The sequence below is a fragment of the Homarus americanus genome, unplaced genomic scaffold (assembly GCF_018991925.1).
Source record: "Homarus americanus isolate GMGI-L3 unplaced genomic scaffold, GMGI_Hamer_2.0 scaffold33468, whole genome shotgun sequence".
Taxonomy (NCBI): Eukaryota; Metazoa; Arthropoda; class Malacostraca; order Decapoda; family Nephropidae; genus Homarus; species Homarus americanus.
Window position 1 is genome coordinate 4,107,512 of NW_024714177.1, and position 24,051 is coordinate 4,131,562.

The 24,051-nt window shown below is 39.6% G+C and overlaps 5 non-coding genes across 5 annotated transcripts; 3 read left to right on the plus strand and 2 right to left on the minus strand.

Moving 5' to 3' along the window:
• Nucleotides 1-5,413: 5,413 nt before the first annotated feature.
• Trnal-caa lies at nt 5,414-5,529 on the plus strand. Its single transcript has 2 exons — nt 5,414-5,451; nt 5,485-5,529. It is a non-coding gene; the product is annotated as a tRNA-Leu (tRNA).
• A 1,134-nt stretch (nt 5,530-6,663) lies between these two features.
• On the plus strand, nt 6,664-6,779 carry Trnal-caa. Its single transcript has 2 exons — nt 6,664-6,701; nt 6,735-6,779. It is a non-coding gene; the product is annotated as a tRNA-Leu (tRNA).
• Nucleotides 6,780-7,733: 954 nt separating this feature from the next.
• Nucleotides 7,734-7,806, minus strand: Trnat-agu. Its single transcript has one exon. It is a non-coding gene; the product is annotated as a tRNA-Thr (tRNA).
• Nucleotides 7,807-17,363: 9,557 nt separating this feature from the next.
• Trnal-caa lies at nt 17,364-17,479 on the minus strand. Its single transcript has 2 exons — nt 17,442-17,479; nt 17,364-17,408 (listed from the first exon to the last, which is right to left on the minus strand). It is a non-coding gene; the product is annotated as a tRNA-Leu (tRNA).
• A 1,244-nt stretch (nt 17,480-18,723) lies between these two features.
• Nucleotides 18,724-18,839, plus strand: Trnal-caa. The gene is made up of 2 exons: nt 18,724-18,761; nt 18,795-18,839. It is a non-coding gene; the product is annotated as a tRNA-Leu (tRNA).
• The last annotated feature ends 5,212 nt before the right edge of the window (nt 18,840-24,051 follow it).

Consider the following 24,051-nt stretch of genomic DNA (forward strand, 5'->3'; position numbering starts at 1 on the left):
CTGTATATGGTACAAATTACAACCAAAAAAGTTGATAGTTTTTGTGCCAATGAAAAAGTAGCAGGTCATTGATGAACTTGTATCACCATCAGCCAGAAACTTGAAATATGGCTCAAATTTCTGCAGGCACAAAACAAGTGGAGTCAAGTCAAGGCTAGTTATGAATCGTCTCGCCATTGCAGTTCACATTAATTTATAAATATTTTTACAGAAACCGTTCACACTGGGAGAGTCGAGTTGATTCATGAATACAACCAGACTCATTTTTTCGTCAGTCATCGGGAGTCTGTTGTGGTGGAAACCACCACCTGCAGCTGAATGATTTTGATAAATCTTGTTCAGGAGTGTCCTGCTCTCTCATGTTTTGTTATTCTGAAGAAATTGTAGAATTTGCCTGGATGGTTCACCAAGTCTGGGAATAAATGACTAAAGGCACCAAAATTTGGTCTTTAGGTGCTGATTTCATGTATCCACAATCGAGTTCTCCTACGGCGCCGAACCCACAATAGAGCATATAGTTCATTGAGTGAGTGAGTCCATACTGCTCGAAATCGGGCAGGGTACTGACAAACCTGACTTGTTTTGACTCGCTTGGTGTGAATGGGAATGAGTCAAATGACACTAATGAATCTACTCGACTCATTTGGTGTAAATGCAGCCTTAGAGAGTATATTGATTAACCCTTGAGAGGGCAGCCCCACAGTTATTTTATTCTGGCTAATGCCAGGTGATTTTATCAAGCTGAGAGAAACTTTCGGACTTCTAAAGCATTCAGTGATATATGGAATATTAAGGTTCCATTGCCAAACCTAATGATAAAGCTAATAGATTCAATCTGGCTTGTCCCAATTAAAAAAATGCCCTGTGTAAGTGCACAGGCTAGTTTTTGGGCGTCCCATTTCATATTGTGTAGGGTAAAGTGCCTAAGTATTACAGCACCCAACAAGGATTCATGCAGAGTTTGTGCTTGCTGCCTAAGTTTTAGATGAATGGATGGATGAGAAAATGCCTATGGGTTCATTGGGTGTGTTAGCAAGTTACATGTACAGTGCTGAAGAAGGGTTAAATGTACAGATTCGTCTGTTTATAGCAGCGTGGTTGTAACCTAATGTACAAGATATGTGAGTTGAGTTGCCCAAAAAATTTAGTGCAATCAGGCTTTGGGTTGTCCATGTTTTCCAGGTGGTACCTATTATCCAAGGTGCAGTCTCGTATCCACATTCTGTATCGCATTAAGGGGCAGATACTCTTTGAAATGAGAGTTGCCATTTCCAGCTACTGTGTTGTGGTGCAGTGTGTGACTTAAATCATATTTTTAAGGCCAGTTTTATCCGAGCTTCACGTGTAGTCTTAATTCAAGATTTGTGGTTGAGGGCGAGGGTGGCTTCTAAGTCCTTTTCATACCTACTGCTTTGGCAAGGGAATTGAGTGTTGCAGGCAGCAATTCCTATTTGAGATGAAATCAAAAAGAATTTTGATATATTTTCAATTTCATCTAGCCCTGTGAGAATGTTGAATGACAAGGAAATAGGGGAAGGCTTCGAGCCTCGCTAGTGTTGATGTATTGGCACTCCTGATGAGGTTCCATCTTTGTGCTGGCATAGATTGTGCCATCAGCCACTTGCAAGGATAGCTATGCTTTTAGTGTGTTTGGAGGAGGTCCAGTCAGACTCGAATCTTCCTGTGAGTAATATCATGACCCTCAAGGATCACCTGATATGCAAATACCAAAGGCCTTAATCAACCTGGATAAAGGTGCTCATTAATGCATATAGTACAATGCTTAAATCCTTCGGGTGGTGCCTCGCGTGTCTGGTCTCGTGTTTGTGCACAAGAAGCCAGAGTAGTGTATTGAACTTGGTACAGGTTGTCTGTTTTCAGGGGATTGCACATAAAAGTTATGCCTTCAAAGAAACACTTTCAAGCTTTACAGATCTCTTACCCAGTTTTAATGATGGAAGTTAATTATCATACTTGGCAGTCATGACAATCATTAACAAGAGTGCCTAATTAAGGTTTAAACATAAGAGCCAGTTCTAATATCCAAGTGACAATTACGCTTGAAATGTATTAAAAAAATACTTGTACCAACAAAAAATAGTTCAGAATAATATTTGACAAATGAGCTAAAACATTAAAGACAGCAAGAATTTATAGTGGCACTTCTATCTGATTAGGTGTGCGGGGTCAAGCTTACATATTTCTTTTCCCTTATCCTACGGTTCTAATCTTACAACCAGCCACTTAATGGATCGGCTCCAGGCAACCCAGCTGCAGAATGGGCACCCAACTTTCCTTGACACGAGGGAAAATAATTGCAGTATCGTGCACTGGGACCCACTCATTTTGAAATCCTAATACAGTAACATCAATCAATAACTCGAGATACTCGAATGTTAACACATGCTTAATTATTAATTTTCTTTTATATTAGGCGCCATTTTATGCGTATTTGTCACAAAAAGCTATTAAAAATAATAATTTCCAAGTTAAAGAAATAGTTTTTGACATTAATAAAAAAAAACTTTTTGGGGGTTTAAAAAAATCGACTTGCTGATGAGGAATCTGAGTTTAGACTTTTTTTTCCTATAAGTTTGAGATGGTGTTTTCACTTCCTTAGTATTTAAAATAAAGCACTTGATCCATTTAAATAAGTTAATTTCCAATTTAAAGACAATTTTCATTTTGCCAAAGAAACCACCTAGTACAGTACCTTACATTTTAGCAAATACATTTTTTTCTCAATTTCTCAACTTAGATCTTCGCAAAAGAAGAAATTAAGAATGTACATACTGCAATACACTTTAAATAAAGTATTTTTTTTTTTACCTGATGGCCACTCAGATCATAGGTGGCCATGATGAGAGGAGGCGGCTCTGTGTAGGATCGCTCCATTGTTCCTGAAAGTATTGTCAAGGACTATTTTGAAACCCAGTTCAATATTATTCTCATTTCCAAATCCAGTCTAAAGAAAATTTGTTGACCAGTGGACAAAAACACGACCACTGGTCATATGCTCCCTTATTCGAGCTCATTACACATTGAAAGTATGCAGACGTGCATGTGTTTCCTTTATTTTCTTAATAACTGATTATAATTTTGAAGTTTAGAGTGGGATTGTAAACGTGTAAGTGTATGGTTGCTACTCAAGCTACAAAGACGAGGGAATATTACTTTCCACAAATTTCCCAGTAATGAAGATATGGGTTTACCTCTGCAGAAGGCAAAGACTCCATTTATTTTTATGATTTATGTAAACAAAGCAGTAACATTGTACTGTATGTAGTTTGCATTTTGAACATTGTGTGTTTGATAGAAATTTGAAATAAGTACTACTCGGTCAGTAAATACCAAAACTTCTAGTAAGAAAGGTTCAATCCTACTACAATTACCTACAACACAAGGTAAGACAATACTAGTAAGATATGGTATAACTACAATTTTAAACTTATAACTGATGTTATGCTAAATCTATTATTCTGTTGGTTCATGCTAACGGAAATGATTGACATAAGTTATGAAGTTGACAGACGTGAACAATAAACCGACAGTCTACATATAGTTTGAGAATGTAACAATTGGAGAATGACATACCACCAACAGTTATTTTAGATTGTCATTCGATATGTGTTCTGTCATTCGGTTATGAAATTTGTCAAATATTTATGTAACGATGTCTCAACGGATATGTGAAAAGGTGTACTGGGCATGCATCAGCTCTTGAATGTACCTGAACCCGCTCCAGTGTTGGTCAAGTCTGGTCTTGAAAGAGGTCACACTCGGTGCCGTCACAACACTTTCTGGCAGATTACCTCTGTCCTGCGTGGCAGTGAGAAGTGATACCACCCTCGGTGTCAAGACCTAACTGAATTACTCAGAATAGGCAAACTGTACTCCAAGCTTTGTCAATAAATTTGTTAAACTAAACTAAAACTCGCCCAAAGACGATCCGTCAACATCCCGGAAACCACGCCACACCATGGGTAATAGGTAGGTGTCTGTTACATTTAACGGTACATATTAAATAGTAGTAGATCACTAAATATTCACTACGCATAGTCTAGGATTTAATTACGTACCAATACAGACCAGCGTTTGTGTAAATGACTAGTTCTCTTTGGGCATAGTAGGTTGTTGGCCTAACAATTTTTTCGAAGATATGACGTTCCTGGAGGAAGAGTTTGTAGTAAGAGTAAATGGTAACCTATGTGGCTGTAAAGTATTTTCAAGGACTTAAACAATAATCATTTTATCACTAATTAATTTGTATATTTGCTTGAATTTTCGGTAACCAGGACACTTGTATGACGTTAATTCTCTGCAGGTTTCTTTAAATATGAATTGCATATTGGTGAATTCATTGTAGTTTAGTTGTTTGTTGCCACCGTGTCAGATATATGAAGTATTGAGAAATTTAGGGAGAGCTAAAGGGTAGTAAAGGTTGCAGTCTGAATTATAATTTTTTTTTTAAGAGTACAACGGCAAATTGTATGATATAATAGACGATTAGGCTAGTATTCTTGACCAAACTAAACTGATTGAACCTAATCTAGACTGAGCCAATCCAACTAAACTTACCTCAACAAGCTGGCCCAATTTGATCTAATCGAAGGTAACCTAAGTTAAGTTAACCTAAGGCGGCGGCACACTGGGCACTTTCCTCCAAATATGTTTGGCAAACAAAGAGACGTTTTGTGTCACACTGGAATGTTTTGTTGGCGCATCTGACCCAACGCGACGAAAACAACAGCAACAAAGCGCCTAGACGAGGTTCGCCATGGATCCCGTTGCTCTTACAGTTGAGGCCATGCAGGATTAAGCTATAGTTCTTCAGTTGCTGAAGCAAGTGAGGCGTCTGCAAAAGCTAAAGAAAAGACTGGGTGCATTGTGAAGTTTCTTTAAAAGTAGCAGCGGCTGGCTGGTCAAAGAAGACCTTGAATAATGATTTAATAATACTAAAGAAGTTTTAAAGTGACGAATAAGTAGAAATATGTCACCGTTTATGTTATATTTTAAATTATTATTGTTTCATGATTTATTTAAATTTTTACTTGAAATTAAACGAATCTCATTTGACCACTAATCCGGCCAGCAAAGATCCCCTCTAATTTATCCAACCGTTGTCTATTTCTCGCAACAGCAGAAAAACTGCTGCTTGCTGGGTCGTCAGGTCAACAGCCAGCAAAACGGACATGTTTGGAGGAAAGTGCCCAGTGTGCCGCAGCCTTTATCGTGGCAAAGAGGTTATTAACTTAGGGTCATTGTCAGGAGAGCCTGTAATCTGCGTCGATCATCGAACCAATAGCTGACAAATTTATTTTTTTCAATAACAAAAGAAATAAATTATAACAATTCAACATATATTGCTCATTTAAACCTGCATCACCCGCGAAAATTCACTAGTAGGATATATGTCAGGGTGGCCGAGTGGTCTAAGGCGCCAGACTCAAGGTAACTTCCCTACAGGTAGAAGGGCAATGGGCATTCTGGTCCTCTCTGAGGGCGTGGGTTCGAATCCCACTCCTGACAATGATTTTGTCACGTTATGGAACCAAATTTCCTAACGATGATATGAATTTATTAATCAGAGTTCTCTTCATATTAATCCTGTGAGCCAATAAAGTTCCTCCATAGCTCAGTGGCTAGAGCACTGGTCTTGTAAACTAGGGGTCGGGAGTTCGATACCCCCTGGGGACTCGATAGTCAATATTCTCCAATTACCTATATTCTTATTATTCACCATCCTGTTTAACAAGGCTCTTTCTTCATAGTTATTCACTATACAGTACTATGTACGTAGCTGTAAGTTATTATTCTTAATTAATCCTGTTTATTCTTCATTATTATTCACAAACCTGTTTATCCATTAGTGTTATTGGCAAACAACACTATGCAACTAATTTACCACAAGGATTACAAGAGAAAATGTCGTCAGATGTCCATTTTTAATATAGTGTTGTAGTTTTTTCCATTTGGGGCAATTGTTGATAAAGAATTTGTTGTTCTGTAATGTGCACAATTAGTTTTATAGATTAAGCTATATTAGTTAAATACTCCTTACATTAGCAAATGCAATAATAAGTTTACATCAACAATGCATTTTTTTTATTTCTGTTGAAATCATGGGTATGATAGAATGCTAATTTATGAAAAAAAATATTGATGGTATACAAAAGCAATGCCGTTTTTGGAATCAGCGTAACCATAAACATAACCTTTTTTGGAGTGGCATCTTACTCAAAAGGTTGAAATGATATAAAGAGAAAGTCATCTTACTGGTACACTGTTTGTGAGCATTTTCATTACCAGACTAACACTGGAGCAGGTTCAGATACATTCAGGAGCCAGTTCATGCTCAGTACTTATCAACAATGTGTAATAGAGACGTGACCGACCGCCCAAGTGGCTAACGAGCCGATCAGTGGCGAAAGAGGATAAGAAAAAAAAGACCAATCAATAACCCGCCTTCCCTAACCTGACAAATGATGTTTTTCTAGTTCAAATTTTTTTTTACGAAGTGCCCTGATCTGTACATCTAGCGTCCTAATTCGACAAACCTGTCTCCTCTCCGTTCCTGCATTCCTTCTTGGTATATATTATCATGTATATGTCGTTGCCGCTTAAACATCTATCACTCTACCATATATCATAGTGTTGCGCATCGTCAGGATGGCCGAGTGGTCTAAGGCGCCAGACTCAAGGTAACTTCCCTTCAGGTAGAAGGGCCATGGGCATTCTGGTCCTCTCTGAGGGCGTGGGTTCGAATCCCACTCCTGACATTCATTATAAATACTGTAGAGTGTAGATAATTTCCTTCCATTTTTTTCTATAGGTTGCACTAATATATATATATATATATATATATATATATATATATATATATATATATATATATATATATATATATATATATATATATATATATATATATATATATATATATATATATATATATATATATATATATATATATCTTGATAAAATCACACGGGGAAAATGGAAACAACGGAGTACCTTAGCTTTCGTTTATTCAAGACATCTTCAGTTGCCTCTGAAGATGTCTTGAATATATATATATATATATATATATATATATATATATATATATATATATATATATAACCTCACTATACGTTGGTATTGGGTTAGAATCAAACTTTTGACGAAGGGTGAATGATCTATAAGATATTACTAGAATACATTGTAATTTTTACCCCTCAATTTGGGCGACTAAGGCAAAAGCTAACTTTAATTAGTTCCTTACTTCTAATTCTGCATTATTATGAAAGAAATTATTATGTTAAATTGACTTATATTTGTAGCGCACACTGAGACAGTGCACCATGCATGTTAAGTAGATAAACATTATAAAAGCTATTGCAATCACAGACAAATACTGTACAGATATAATGAAAGCGGTATTATAGGCGAAGCAAAATATCGATTACACAGAATTTAAAGGTGCAGAGAGGTCTATTATACCTTAAACCGCCACTCGAATCCCACTTTATTGACATCATTTACCCTCTCCGAATTTAAAGGTACACACGATACCTTATCTCCACTGTCCTTCTGTGAGTGTGTTCGAATCCTACTCTGGCCACTCCTTGTCTTGAAGGAATAATGAAGTGACCATTATCGTAATTTTGAATATACATAATATAATATAATATATAATTTTATATAAAATTATATATATGAATATTTTTCAAAAGGTATTATATATTCCACAGTGCCTTCAGGGAGGATCGAACTCCCGGCCTCTGGTTTACTAGACCAGCGCTCTAGCCACTGAGCTATGAAGGCATATAAACATATCTACGTTTAATACTTTGTGAAAATTGTATGCCATGTTTTGTTTTTTCGTAATTTACAATATAGACTTGCAGTTGCAAAAAATATTTCGGAATTTTTCTTAAAAATAATGATAATACAATAATTGGTATTGGAAAATTCATTTTACACTGAGTAAACTTTCGTAAAAGGGTAAATATGGTTTAAAAATGTAAAATTTAACGTAACACCGCGGGAGAGGAAGGAAAGAATTAAGTAGAAAATAAATGAGAGGGAGATGAGAAAGCTAGACAGATTGTGAAAGCCAATAATGAGAAGATAAGAAACAAAACTTAGAAAACGGAAAGTAAAACACTATTGCAGCCATAAAAAAATGCTCTATGCTACACACAAACATTATACTAAATTTACCGTATGTCTGTGTTTGTGTGTCCGCACGAGAATCTCGGAAACTACTTTACCGATCTGTAGTGATAATGGATGGTGTTATATGTAGTGATGATGATGGATGGTGTTATTTGTAGTGATGATGGATGGTGTTATATGTAGTGATGGTGGATGGTGTTATATGTAGTGATGATGGGTGGTGTTATATGTAGTGATGAAGGATGGTGTTATATGTAGTGATGATGGATGGTGTTATATGTAGTGATGATGGATGGTGTTATATGTAGTGATGGTGGATGGTGTTATATGTAGTGATGATGGGTGGTGTATATGTAGGCCCCTGAGATTGGAGCGCCTGAACTTGCCTAGCTTATACTACAGACGGGCGGGGGACCTAGTTGAGGTTTATAATCAGGGGGCACTCACTCAGTTGAGGTCCTTACTTGCGGCGGACGCTCTCACAAGGGGTCACAGCTCAAGATTGAAGAAGCTGCAAGTCCGGAAAACCGTGAGGGCAAACTTTTTCGGAGTGAGGGTTGTAAACTCTTGGAACAATCTACCAGAGAGTGTTGTGACGGCACCGAGTGTGAGCTCTTTCAAGAGAAGACTTGACCAACACTGGAGCGGGTTCAGGTACATTCAGGAGCCGGTGCATGCCCAGTATTTGCCAACAGTGCGTGACAGAGACGTGACCGATCGCCCGGGCGGCTAGCGAGCCGACCTTTTGGTGAAGAATATAAAGGAAAAGAGACGTGACCGATCGCCCAAGCGGCTAACAAGCCGATCAGTGGCGAAGAGGATAAAAGTAAAAGTAAAAGTAGAATCTGGCAGTATATCGGTGCCGTCGCAGATTGTTCAAGAGTTCACAACTCTCTCCGAAAAAGTTACCCCTCACAGTTTTCTGGGCTTGCGGCTTCTTCAACCTTGAGCTGTGACCACTTGTGGGGCGAGCGTCCGCCAGTTCCAGGTAAGGGCACGCGACTGAGTAGTGCCCTTTGAGATGCATATACACCTCAATTAGGTCTCCCTTACCCGTCTGTAGTATAAGCTAGGCAATTCCACAAAACCTGGACAACATACTAGGGTAATACTGACTTCACGTGGTGAGGCTGGATGAATGAGTGTTTTGTAAACCCAGTCAGATGGTGTTTTCATTCAATCCTAGATGAAGATGCTTGGTCTGACCCACCCCCACCCATACAGCCCCTAACATATTTGAGAATTACTCTTGCTAAATCTAGCAAATTCTACGTTTAATGGTAACGTGAATAGGTTCTCAATACAGTTTTTAAAGTAATCTTTGAATTCTCCTCTTTCGAATGAACACCGTTATGACAGCAAAATTCCGAATGTTACATTAATATTACTTGCAATTGCAGAATATAAAGGGAAGAAATTAAATAATAAAGAGCTCTAGATTAACCTAATGCACCTCATCCTGAAGCATTGGCGCTCATACCGTCGTTACCCCTAATGACGCATAAATTCACCCAAAGTTAAAAAAGTATTTTATAATCATACAACTGTCTTTAAACACGACTCTTAAATAAAATTTGCATAAGATACACAAGTAAAATATTCTAAAGTTAAAAGATAAACATGTTTTAAGCATACAAATTTAGGCTAGCCAATCAGCTGCATTGATAAAATCTGCTCTCGATCCTGGTTACAAAGTCATGTTAACAGAGTATAATTATATAGGTTAAGACTTCCCCTTCATGATATTGTGCCACATAGGAATTACTTGACACAAATATCAGACACTTGTACTTATCTGTTACTTTTGATTAATAAGACACAGGTAAAAATGGTTAAAGGTATAGTTTCTGAGACAAAAGTGACTAGTGACCAAACACAACCTAACTCAAAATAAACTACACCTTACCCCAACCAAACACAGGTCCTAAAATAAATAAGTCATATCAAACCTCAAGTAAACCAGTATAAATTTCCTTGTATTATAAATGCAAAATCTGACCCTAAGCTACTATACTACATTCACCCCCCAAAAGAATTTTCCAGGTAGAGTACTTGATGTTCAACCTAAATCTGGGAAGTCAGATCAAGGAATTTTATCAGTTCAGGTGATATGAGGTTATTACAATGTATGCCAGAGATCGAGTACATTAGTGACGTCACAACTCGTCATCCTCTTAATATGATATTTCCTATGGCGAAATAAACCTCAAAAAGCAGGTTTATCTACAGTGAAGATAAACCCGCCCTTTGAGGTTCTGCACCATATTGGAGAGAAAATGTATCTAAGTTCAACAAATCACCTTGCTAGTTGATGGTAAACGTTGGCCAGCATTGTTTAATTATTAAAGGCATCTTGACTAATGTTCTTCTATGTCTTAAAAGTCCTGCATAGTGTTTCCTCCAGATCTTGGCAACTATCAGCCCAAGAATACCATCGTGTTGTGACAACGAATGAAAATTGTTCTTTTGCTGCTTCAAACTCATTCTACTCACATACTGCTTAAAAAAAATGTATGTAGTTTTGTATAACCTTCAGTGAAGTCATGGAGGCTTCCCATGAACCTATTTTTTAATGATCGTGTTTTAAGAGCATACTGTGATACGAGTTGCCGATCAGTCTACAGGCATATTTCTTTCTTCCAAGTTGCAAGTATAAACACAGTCTTGCCAGGCTTGCCCAGTAATATTAACTGCTGACCATTTATTGTTACTGTATTTCTGTATTTAAGCAACTGAAGTTTATAAGCACGTACACATTAAGTCAACTTATACATTAACCATGGCCTAGTCATGCCAGTTTATAATGGTAAATCAGTCATGAGTCAAACTTGTGCCTTGGCAACGAATTGGTCATTAAGGCTGCTCCCTGATCGTTAAATTATGAATATTTATATTTTTGCGTTATGCTTTCCAATTTACTTAGTGTTACATGTACAGGTGAAGGTTCTTTATATGCTCATCTATAAATCATAATGTTTTAAAACAGAAATGTGCCACAACAAGAGACTTTTCAGCACTCATATTAAAGCGAAAGTGGATGGCGGGGCTATTAATGATGAACCAGGCAGAATAAGAAAGAATACGTCTTGAATCATAAGACTTAGCAAGGCGCACATCCAGTCCAGTGGTTCTGGGTGTAGCGTTGAGCATGGGCATATTAATGTGTATGTGTGTACAAGTGTGTGTATGTGTATGCTTGGGGGCAAGTGCGTGCGTGCGTGCTTGAGGGTGTCAAAACTCTCTCACACACTTCAACAACTTGTATGACTTTTGGCCTACTAGAGGACGTATAGTAGAGGCTGTGTGCGCGTGCGTACTTGAGTGAGTGTGTGTGTGTGTGTGTGTGTGCCAACAATGACCAAAACCCCTTCAAAACAGCAGCATCTCGAGCTGTATTCCTTCCACTCCGTCACTCCGCCAGTAAAAATTACCTGACAAACGAACACTCTTTCCCCTTAAAAAAAATAATAATAATCATATAAAACACTCACACAAAAGAAAAAATATATATGAAACGAAAAAAAAAAAAAACATACGTCCACATTCTCAAGACAGTCTGGCGCTAATTTATTCAAGGTGTACTGTACCTTGACACTCTACCCTCATCACGATGGTCAACAGAACTTGTCAATTGGGAAGCTTTTGAAATAGTTCTTGGTACTCGATACTGATACGCTGAGACGTTCTCTATTACTGTCCACACCCGGGGCACAGCAACAGCGTCGTCAGCAGTTGTACATATACTACGTTGTATTCTGACTTGTTAGCAATGATGACGTGAAGAGTGTCCCCTCCTCAGTTTATTTCACCTGGGGAGTAAACGCCCTAACGCTGCCTTGGGGGAGGTTAAATTAGGTTGCGTTAGTGTTAGGTTAGGTTAAATTAGGTTGCGTTAGTGCTAGGTTAGGTTAGATTAGGTTATTTTAAGTTAGCATTTAGGTTAGGTTAGCATTTTAGTAGTTAATCTTAAAGTGAAATAAACTGGAGGGAGGAATTTTCACGTGATCCTAGGGACACACACACACACACACACACACACACACACACACACACACACACACTTTACCCCAGAATTATCAATATAAAGTTCAGGTTTCCGTTTAAAGTGTAGGAACAGAAACTTGTATATACAGTAGTAACGGTATCATGACGGTGAGATAGATATATAGATAGATGGACTGATGGATAGATAGATAGATAGATGGACTGATGGATAGATAGATGGACTGATGGAAAGATGGACTGATGGAAAGATGGATAGATAGATAGATGGACTGATGGATAGATAGATAGATAGATGGACTGATGGAGAAACAGATAGATGGACTGATGGATAGATAGATAGGTAGATGGACTGATGGATAGATAGATAGATAGATGGACTGATGGATAGATAGATAGATAGATGGACTGATGGATAGATAGATAGATAGATGGACTGATGGATAGATAGATAGATAGATGGACTGATGGATAGATAGATAGATGGACTGATGGATAGATAGATAGATAGATGGACTGATGGATAGATAGATAGAAATTCAGTAAAATCCTTGATATATAACACGAAAAATATTCAAGCCCTGAGGATGTTAATAGATGTAATGGGTTTTTGAAGTCTCGTGGGGCCTGGGTTGTGGGGTCTGCACCAGTTGAACATAAATACATGCATACATACATACATACATACCTGTACATCCACATATACATACATACATACATTCACATACATACATACATTCACATATACATACATACATACATTCACATACATACATACATACTGTACAGAGACATTGCCCAGCGCCAGCAACACCGGTTACCACTGCAGGCAAGCGACTGCGGAGGTGGGGGAGTGGTAGGACGGGACTCAGGGAGGGAGGGCTCTATGCCACGCCCTCTCATTCCCTCCTCCCACTCTCCCCTACCCTCTCCTCTCCCACCCCTCCCCTACTTCTCTCACCTTCCCTTCCATCCCCCTCCTCCACCCCTCCCCTTAACCCACACACTTCTCCCCCACTCCCCACATCCTCCTCACCTTACTCCCATCATTCCTACCACACCCCTCACCCTCCTTCCCTCATCCCACCACACCCCTCACCCTCCTCCCACCACACCCCCTTCTCCCCCACATCCCCCCCCCTTCCTCCCCTCACGATCGTTATTGAACACTCATAAATCACGATTAATTATGGACCTCCGCTTGCGTGCTTGTGTCCTGCTTGACTGGAAGACGCCAACTTCAGCCAGTCGTCGTCAGGGATACTAGGTTGTGGTGGTGGTTGTTGTGGTAGTGGTGGTTGTGGTTGTGGCGGTAGGGGTGTTGGTAGTTATGGTGGTGGTAATAACGGTGGTGGAGTGAAGGAGAGGGAGTGTAACTGGAAGGTGTGATGGTGAGTGACAGCGATTTTTTTTAGAATGTGTGTGTGTGTGTGTGTGTGTGTGTGTGTGTGTGTGTGTGTGTGTGTGTATACAGGTTCAGACTGGTTCAGCAAGTTCACCAACAGTCCAGGTATATAAACAGTGGTAAACAATGTATTGATGTTTAGAGAGTCATGTCGCACTAAGGTATTTTATTCTGGCAAACACAGACGCTTTATTGAGCTGAGAGAGAAACCTTTGCCCCGGAAAGGATTAATACGCCTTCCTCCACCCCGGTATGTGTGTCCGTAGTGTGACAAACCTACGTACCTCAAGACCCGTCCACAGCCACACACGTCTACCTGTCATAATATTGGAATTTGCGTTTTTACGAATGTACCTGAACTGCGGCATTTGACGGAGTTCCTGCAAGAGATGTGTGTGTGTGTGTGTGTGTGTGTGTGTGTGTGTTTCTAATATTAATTGTAGTAACCTGAAGTGAACTACACCTTAAGGACAAAACAATTACTGTACACATCGCCAGACAGGACTGTACCAAGATAAATCAATGACTGGCAATTGTGTTCAAGGTCAGAGTAGTATTGTGTTGTGCAGGAGGAAGGGAGGGATGTGGGTAGAGGCGGGGTTGCTGGTACACACACTTAACTGTACAATTCATCTGTTCACCACCTACCCGACACCCGACCAGTACACACTTTATTAATGATCTCCGGGAGGGTTGGTAGTTGACCAGTGCTCAAGTCCCACCAACAGAAGCTACACGGTAACACCAAATTCTCTCGTATAATGCGAACACACACACAATATATATTTATAATTATCTATTTTTACCCACAAGTTACATTTAACCACCAACGATACTCCCTCCCACAGCCTCCTCTCTTTCTCTCTCCTCTCTTCTCTTAGATGTAACCAAGTCTTGTGATGTATTAAACTCATGTGAATGACAAAACAACAACTTTGAATTGCCCCCCCCCCCAAAAAAGTAACATAATAGAATATCCATCTACAAGTGAGTTGTTTCCTAAAATTTAACCCTAACTGCTCGAGTCCAGATTCTTTAGTCTTTGTTTCGCGATGCCAGCAACGATGGTTACGCTTATTGTGAACCCTGCCAAGTATTTTGGGTATAGTAGATGCGCTTTAAGAATCCTTTTTAAGTATTTATTTACAAAGTCTCTTAACGGTGCCGGATCCAGGGAGGACGGGACTGAAGGGATTTGTGCCCCATCATTACCTAACTACGCTTTACCAGTTCCGTTGTGCCTTAGGTGGACCTGTAAGTCACGCATAGAGGTCGTTAGTGATGCGTATTTTACAATTCCAGCAGGAACTAATGGCTACCGTATGCTAGGAAATGAGGATGTACCATACTGACGTTAGTCTTGAATGTGTAATCTCATCATGGGCTTTTGTAGACACACCCAAGGTACCAAGTACACGTACCGTATGTTTACTTTCCGGAGGTTTACATCACCAGGCTACAGGTCTCTATAAATACCAATCGCTGCGTCACACCCTCCTCACACTAGCCAACCCAGCTAAAGTCCCGATTCTCTTAGCTCCTTATGGTGAAATATTCCTTGTTACCAGAGATATGAGGATGCCTCTAACTGGTTGACAATAAGCTAAAAAACACAACAACACAAAAATAACACCCAAAAATCGCTTCAAAATCAATTTGAAACTACATATTACTCAAGTACCTTCACTCTACACCAGACAAAATTAAGGTGAAATTCTTTGGAGGTCTTTTCTCGTAAGTGGTACTAGGTGACTGTCTGGGTAAATTAAAGTCTCGATATAATTTTAATGTTATTTCTGGATGCGATATTTGTGTGTGTGTGTGATTTTTAGATTAAATGAATCAGGTACATACCCACGTCTTCAGATAAAAAATGTTCATTGTACGACTTTGGAGAGGAATGTGGAGCCGGTTTGATAGATCCATATGAGCTAGTTGTCATGTGCTTGGGAGAGAGAGAGAGAGGCAACGAGTGGGTACAGCCTGTGTATTTATATAACCAATCATGGCAGCAAAAACGGCACCTAGGCCTAAATTAACTAAATCTAATGTAACCTAACCAACTAGACTCCACTTTACTAAACTTAACTTAACCTAGTTCAACTAGACCTAACCAAATTTAATCTAACCAAAGAGACCTCACTAAACCTAACCTATTCTAACCAACCAGATGTAATTTAACCAATTCTATAGCTTAGCCTAATCAACTGGATTTAATTCAGCAAATTCTAACTTAATCTAAATACTGCCCGTATCTAATAATGTTAACATCGGCTCTCACAACTCGTTCACTACTGTAATAGTCTTAAGTTTTTAAATAAAGCTGTGGACCCCCTGAAATATTGCCGTCGATCCCCTGAAATATTACCCTGGACCCCCTGAAATATTACCCTGGACCCCCCTGAAATATTGCCTGGACCCTCTGAAATATTACTGTGAACCCCCTGATATATTGCCTGGACCCCCTGAAATATTACTGTGAACCCCCTGAAATATTACCGTGAACCCCCTGAAATATTGCCCTGGACCCTCTGAAGTATTGCCTGGACCTCTTGAAATATTACTGTGGACCCCTTGAAATATTACTGTGAACCCCCTGATATATTGCCTGGACCCCCTGAAATATTACTGTGGACCCCCTGAAATATTACCGTGAACCCCCTGAAATATTGCCCTGGACCCCCTGAAGTATTGCCTGGACCCCTTGAAATATTACTGTGGACCCCCTGAAATATTAACGTGAACCCCCTGAAATATTGCCCTGGACCCCTTTAAATATTACCGTGGAACCCAGTTTAGGAACCAGTGGACTAAGGTCTTTAAGCTAGTGCTCTAAGTCAGATCATTCTCTAAAAACATCAACTGTTAATAATTAAGAAAGATACATCTCCTTGGGTCAACAAATGTATTCCAACAAGAACGGTGACCTGTTTACATCATCACTGACTCGGGCACTAAAATAACACTCACGAATTATTTTCAAGTTTGTCTTTAGATCAGCGAGTGTTCGTGGCCAGAGGAATGTCAAACGTTCTGGTAGATCTTGTTTTTCAGAGTTTGTTTCATTAGATATTTAGCATTTAGGTGAATGAATATAACTGTAGGCTTGCCAGATATTCGATTTTTGACCGGGCGCACAATGTTCGGTCACACCAAAAACCATAGAATTCGTTAAAAATATTTTGTAATTTTTAATTTAAACATCCCCCCACATATTGGAATAATATGTGAAGTGCCACCTGCCATGAAGAACATTACACAATTTTTTTTTCTCAGCATCACCGCAAGAGATGGCTCATAGAAACGAGCCAACTCCTCTGATTTGTGGGTACAATTTTTCCAACACTCAAAGACTCCCCAAACATACTCCAGGACGTACAACATGTGTTTGTAATAGCACCCAGCAATGCGTATGTAGAGCACATCTTCAGTGTAGTGAAGAATCTCTGGACAGAGGAAAGAAATCTTTTACGTGTAGACTTAATAAAGGCAGAACTGTTAGTTCACTTTAACAATAATATTATGAGCTGTAAAGAATTTGCAGCATTTGTCAGAACCAGCGCTGCCAAGTAACTTGATGGAGTTGCAAGAAAAATGCAGAATACTGTGACTTACATAACACTCTGGGAGAGAAAGGATATCACGCTCAGCAACAAATGATTGCAAATTCATAAATAAATATCAACGCTGTGACTCGGCAACACTTGCAACATCGGCGGTGTGTACAGTACAGTATCTGTACACAGTGCTACTTTACCTGAGGGTCACCAATTTCTCGAATGTGAAATAAAACATTTGTCAGGAGTGGGATTCGAACCCACGCCCTCAGAGAGGACCAGAATGCCCATTGCCCTTCTATCTGAAGGGAAGTTACCTTGAGTCTGGCGCCTTAGACCACTCGGCCATCCTGACCTTTAGATGATTTAGTTTCATGCTCGTTCGTTCGTTCGTTCACAAATGATAACTAATATACATAGACATTTAAACTGATTTTATAATACAAATTGCAATAAATGAATTTAAGCATAGACGCTACATAACCAGAAATTAATGAGCACAGATTTCACTTATAACAGGGACCCATTAGAAATAAACAATGAGTCTTACTCGGGTTATTTTTTATTGAACTGAGTTACTCTACTATTGTTTGTAAACCTCCACTGTTTATACGCAGTACTGTACATGTTGAACCAGTGTGAACCAGTATGGCGATTTTACTGAATCTCTCCCTTTCTCTCTCTCTCTTGTAACCAGTATGAACTAGTAACTGTATAACGATTTTAATGAATCTCTCTCTCTCTCTCTCTCTCTCTCTCTCTCTCTCTCTCTCTCTTATAACCAGTAGGAACTAGTAACTATATAACGATTTTAATGAATCTCTCTATCTCTTTCCATGTATTTATTTATCTATTTATTTGTTTATCAAAGAAGTCTCTTAAAAGACACTCACCAACACCCCTTCAGTAGAGGACCTACACCCTGCCTTTACCACACACACACACTTATCGAGGCTATGAACATGTGTCATTCCCTAACTCCTAAACAGGCCTAAGCATGTGTCACCCAGCTGTCGACGTAACGTACACCTGTATCAGCTTGGTCGGAAAAGATACAACGGGTAGGAATATGTATAAGTGGCTACTAAAATACAATGCGAACAATTAAAAAAAGGAAGAAGGAAAAGAAAACGTTTACAAGGGGTAACTGCAAAGTATGGAGAGTTTATAGCTTCTAACAAAGTGATCGTTGTCGCCTAATAATTAAAGACATCAATAATACACTTCCTCAAAAGGCCCCTCAAACTTTCTTATCCTTATTGTCAGTGTGAACTAAAGGCGACGTATACAAGACCCAACATATCTTTAATCTCTAGGTATAATGACGCGGAGGTGTATTAATAGTTACAATTCATTAATATTAGCGTCAGGATGGCCGAGTGGTCTAAGGCGCCAGACTCAAGCTTCTAACAAAGTGATATCGTTGTCGCCTAATAATTAAAGACATCAATAATACACTTCCTCAAAAGGCCCCTCAAACTTTCTTATCCTTATTGTCAGTGTGAACTAAAGGCGACGTATACAAGACCCAACATATCTTTAATCTCTAGGTATAATGACGCGGAGGTGTATTAATAGTTACAATTCATTAATACTAGCGTCAGGATGGCCGAGTGGTCTAAGGCGCCAGACTCAAGGTAACTTCCCTTCTGATAGAAGGGCAATGGGCTTTCTGGTCCTCTCTGAGGGCGTGGGTTCAAATCCCACTCCTGACAAACAATTTTTTTTTATGATGGGAAGAGGACGAAATTGTCACATGTGTAACACCGCCCACCCTGCAGCCCCCACCCCCACCCCCCCCTCCGGTCCCGGCATACAGTAACACCGCCCACCGTGTAGCCCTCCACCCCTACAGCCCCGGCATATAGTACACACAGACACACTGATCACGACTCTGATCTGGTAGAGACGATTCACTGCTATACACAGTCTAACATTATATACACCATTGTTGAAGCTCTATGACTTATATAAAACCTGATTCTGAAATTATGATAACAGTAATTATGGTAACAGCACGACGTCATTTTGAGGCCATCTTTCCGTCACATCCTGGTAGGTCGGTGTTTAAATCTTAAGCTTGAATGAAATTTGTTTTGTATTTGTATTTCTTTTGCATTTCCACAGTTTTAGAGAGAGCTGAAATTTGGTAGGGAGGTGTGGGTGAGCTTGGGGATGGTCGTGCACTGTCTCCAGTCCCTCTATTCGGGTGAAGCCAGTTAGCTCTGCTAGTTTCTCATAATGCACTGCTTTCGAAGGAGACAATCGAAATTGCAGTATGTGTAAAATGTTGTACTAAAGACCTTGCTTTGGCTGAATGATTTGATGGTTAAAATCCATAGAGAAAACTAAATTCACTTGGCGTAAGATAAGGTTAGGTTACTATACGTTAAACTTTCAGACCAATAAACCATCGGAGAGTAGAGCTGTAATCATCGTGACAGTGTTATATAACCAAGATAACTTTTAGATGTATACAATCATTTCGTGTTAACTTTACATGATAACATTATGAGGGACTACAGAGTAGAGATAGGCAACCTGGGCTAGTGATGTGACCATATGAGTGGCCCTTCCATAGAGTCGGTGGGCCATTTGAGTGGCCTTACTTCATCTCGGTGGGTCACAAAATTAGAATTTGGCATATGCACTAACCATGACCCCATGAATAGCCAAAGATACATTAAACACAGGTCTTATGGTTCTTGATGAGCCATAGAAAATATTTATCTAGTAATAGAATAGTCATTAAATAAACAAGTAATGGAACGTTCAATGCACCGCCTCCCATATTATGCCACTTGAAGAGAATATAGGGGAGGAGGGGGCGGTCTACAATATGTATCTACGATTACCTTATAACACGATGGTCAAACATACGTCTCGTGGGCCGCACTCAGAAGCCTCATGGGCCGCACATGGCCCGCCACTGGACTAGAGTGTTACGTTTACAAGAGACTACATAAATTTACAATAAAGTTCACCAAACAAAAAAATATGAAGTAGGATTTGGGTCTTAATATATTAGGGGAAACAAAAGATACATAACGCAATAGTGTATAAATAAAACCCATCCATGTATGCGACAAATTACAGTAATACTCATAAATTTATTATTTACTTTTACTTTTACATTTATCCTCTTCACCATTGATCGGCTTGTTAGCTCCTTGGGCGATCGGTCACGTCTCTGTTTCGCACTGCTGGTAAGTACTGGGCATGCACCGGCTCCTGAATGTACCTGAACCTGCTCCAGTGTTGGTCAAGTCTGGTCTTGAAAGAGGTCACACTCGGTGCCGTCGCAACACTCTGGCAGATTGTTTACAACCCTCACTCTGAAAAAGTTTGCCCTTACAGTTTTCTGGACTTGCGGCTTCTTCAATCTTGAGCTGTGACTCCTTGTGGGGCAAGTGTCCGCCAGCTCCAAGTAAGGACACTCGACTGAGTAGTGCCTCTTGAGATGCTCATACATCTCAATTAGGTCGCCCCTTGCTCGTCTGTAGTATAAGCTAGGCAAGCTCAGGCGCTCCAATCTCTCAGGGTAGATGAGGTGCCGAAGTGCAGGCACCAGTCTGCTGGCCCTTCTTTGAACATTTTCAACCAACTGACAGTCCCTAGCATATCTCGGTGACCAGATGGGGTGACAGTACTCCAGATGGGGAAGCACTTCACTCTTGAAGATCGTTACGAGGGACAGACCGTCTAGATATCTGAACGACCTTCTTATAAGACCCAATAATTTATTTGCCTGACTTACCTTCTTCTCACAATGGCCCAAAACTTCAGCTCATTGTCAACATACACACCTAGGTCCTTCTCACATTCAGCCTCAAATAGTGCAGTTTCTTCACCCCGTTGGGACATATGACACGCTTCTTTAACGTTGGTACACCCCAGGTGCATCCTCTTACACTTCGTAACATTGAATCTGAGGAGCCATTTCTTCGACCATTCTTGGAGCTCACAGAGATCCTTCTGCAGCTCTTCACAGTCCGCTTGGTTCCCGATTTCCCGAAATAACTTGGAGTCATCGGCAAACATTTGTATGGAGGAGTGTACAACGTCAGGCATGTCATTTATGAAACAAACAAACAACAGCATGAAGCATTAATTTGACCTTATTTAAATCAGATAGGTATACACTGTAGATAGATTGTGTGTGGAGGGCGGGGAAATTTTTGAGAATATGAATAATAAAATTAGTCGTGGTCAGGATGACCGAGTGGTCGAAGGCGCCAGACTCAAGGTAAAACTTCCCTTCAGGTAAAAGGGTCTTGGGCAATCTGATCCTCTCTGAGGGTGTGGGTTCGAATTTTACTTCTGACAAAGCTTTTGACAGTTAAACAAGCGAAAACATAGCCTTATGGTACACAATAAACAGTAGAATTCTAAGAGACAATTTTCTATTCCGACTCACGATAGAGGGAACAGACAACCGAACAGCTGGACCTCTTCATAACTAACGAGGAGGGTATGGAGGCCAAGTTGGAACATCTAGTCCACGTTGGCACCAGTCGTCATGTGACACTGTTCTTTAGATTTAACTATTACTTATTTAATGATAAGAGCAGGCTAAAGTTCAAATATTATAGTGGCGATTACGACAGGAAGAGGGAGAAGATGAAGGGTATCCTCTCTGGCCTGACTCGCTGGTAAACAAGAACGCGGATACTACCCTGAACATCATAGTCAGTAAAGTAAACTATTTGATTGATAAATATATACCCACGACCATATCAACTGCAGTGATACAAAGTTAAGAAGAAATCGCAGAAATTCAAGAGATGGGTCGCGACGACTGATCGAGAGAAGGGTGCATGCTAGGTCCTGGTACCAAGTAAAGTCAGTGTGTAGAAGGGATAAATAGAGTCTCAGAGGCGGATTACAAGCGAGGCCGTCAAACTCAAAGCCTTTCTACCGTTACGCAAAGTCGAAATTAAAGACATGTGTGGGCGTATCAGATCTGAGACTTGAAGATGGTAGTTACTCAGACTCTGATCAGGACAAAGCGGAGGCATAAAATAAACTATTTTATCCGGTGTTCACAAAAGATAATGTGGACAATTTCACCACGTTTGAGGAAAGGCGGTTTGACACAGCACTGACCCACATTATGTTATCAGAAGAGGGCATAAGAAACAAACTGTCACAGCTGAGGGTTCAAAAGAGCCCAGACCCTGAAAGCATTCGTCCCAGAGTGCTAAGAGAGTTGTACAACGAGTTTGCTGAGCCCCTTAAAATCCTATTCTGCAGGTGCATGGATGAGCAACAGATCCCATTGACTGAAAAATGGCGTACTGAATGTGAGTCCTATATTCAAACTGAGAGATAGCCACTCCATAAATAATTAATGGCCTTTGATCCTGACCAGCATAATACGTAAAGATCTAGAGAGCATTATACGAGATGCTATGATTGAACATCATCTACGTAACAAGCTAATAAAGGAGTGCCAACATAGTTTTATGTCAGGATGCTCCTGCTTAACGCAATTATTTTAGATGCTGGATGTGTGGAGCCAGATCCTAGAAAGTGGTGGCAATATCGACTGCTTACCCCATGAAAAACTTAAAATTAAACTGGAAAGGTACAGGATTCGGGGAACGTCCTAGCATGGATCAAAGACTTTCTTCGTGAGCGCAAGCAGTGTGTGGTGATTAATGACACGAATTTGTCCTGCGTACCTGTGACAAGCAGGGTGGGTACCACAAGGCAGTGTACTGGGCCCGTTGTTGTTACATAAATCACATGCCAGAAGCTATACACTCCTCCATCCAGATTTTCGCGGACGATGCTAAGTTATTCAGGGAAATTAAACACCAAACGGACTGTGAAGTGGCACACAGTAAACAGTAAAACTTTGTCACGTGGTACATAATGAATATCAGAACTTGGCCACATGATACACAATAAGCAGTAGAACTTGGCCGCATTATATAGTATTAAGCGTTAAAATGTACCCTAACCTAACAATCTGACCTAATGTACCCTAACTTAACCTACCCTAATATAACTAAACCTGAACTAACCTCGTGGTACTCACTAATGTGTTTAAACATATTACAGTTTTTTAATAGGAAGCGAGTTATTTCTCTATACAAGATAGAAAACTTTCACCCACAGCAAACTATTGGTTTCTCTCATTGTAATAGAAACTCATTTGCACATAAATAACAATTTGTGGAAGACAAAATATTCACCACTTTCCTCCACTTTATCTATTCGTGAACATTTCGGGTATCGTTTAAAAAAGTGGAACACTTTTTCTTATAGGAAGAAATTAACACTTTTGCCACAGTTAACAGAAAACTTTCTCTTTATGAAGAGGCACTAAAAAGGAGCCCTTTCTCTTACAGTATTAGCAACAAATACTAATATATATTCAATTGAATGTAGTGCAGTACCTTGGGTATTTGGGAGAGCGGTAACAATACTGTGCTCTTTCTCGATGTGAAGATATAAACACACCAAATTCATTTACCTATTTTTTAAGGTTGATTATTATTTGATTAGTCACCCTAACCACACATAAAAATCTCAGTGGAACTAAGTTTTTATCAACTTTCTCCGGCTATCTTGAACCGCCTTTCTGTTTACCTTTGAATACCAGCACAGTCTTTGTTGAACCAGTGAACATTTATGGTGATTTTACGGAATATATCTATTTATCTAACTACCGTTGTATTCATTTACCAACGGTAAGAAGTAATCCTTTCACCGCTTTCTTCCGCTATCTTTAATAACGAACAGGTCAGTCATCATAGGAGTACTTTCTCTTACAATAATAGGGATTATCTGGGATAAAAAATGGTATTCTTTCTCGACCTTGAACTTATCAGGTATGACTCATCCTGGGTCAAGGAGTACAGTAAACACTACTGTAGTCTGATAACAGCGTCTCGTAGAATGCATCTAAATTTGATCAAC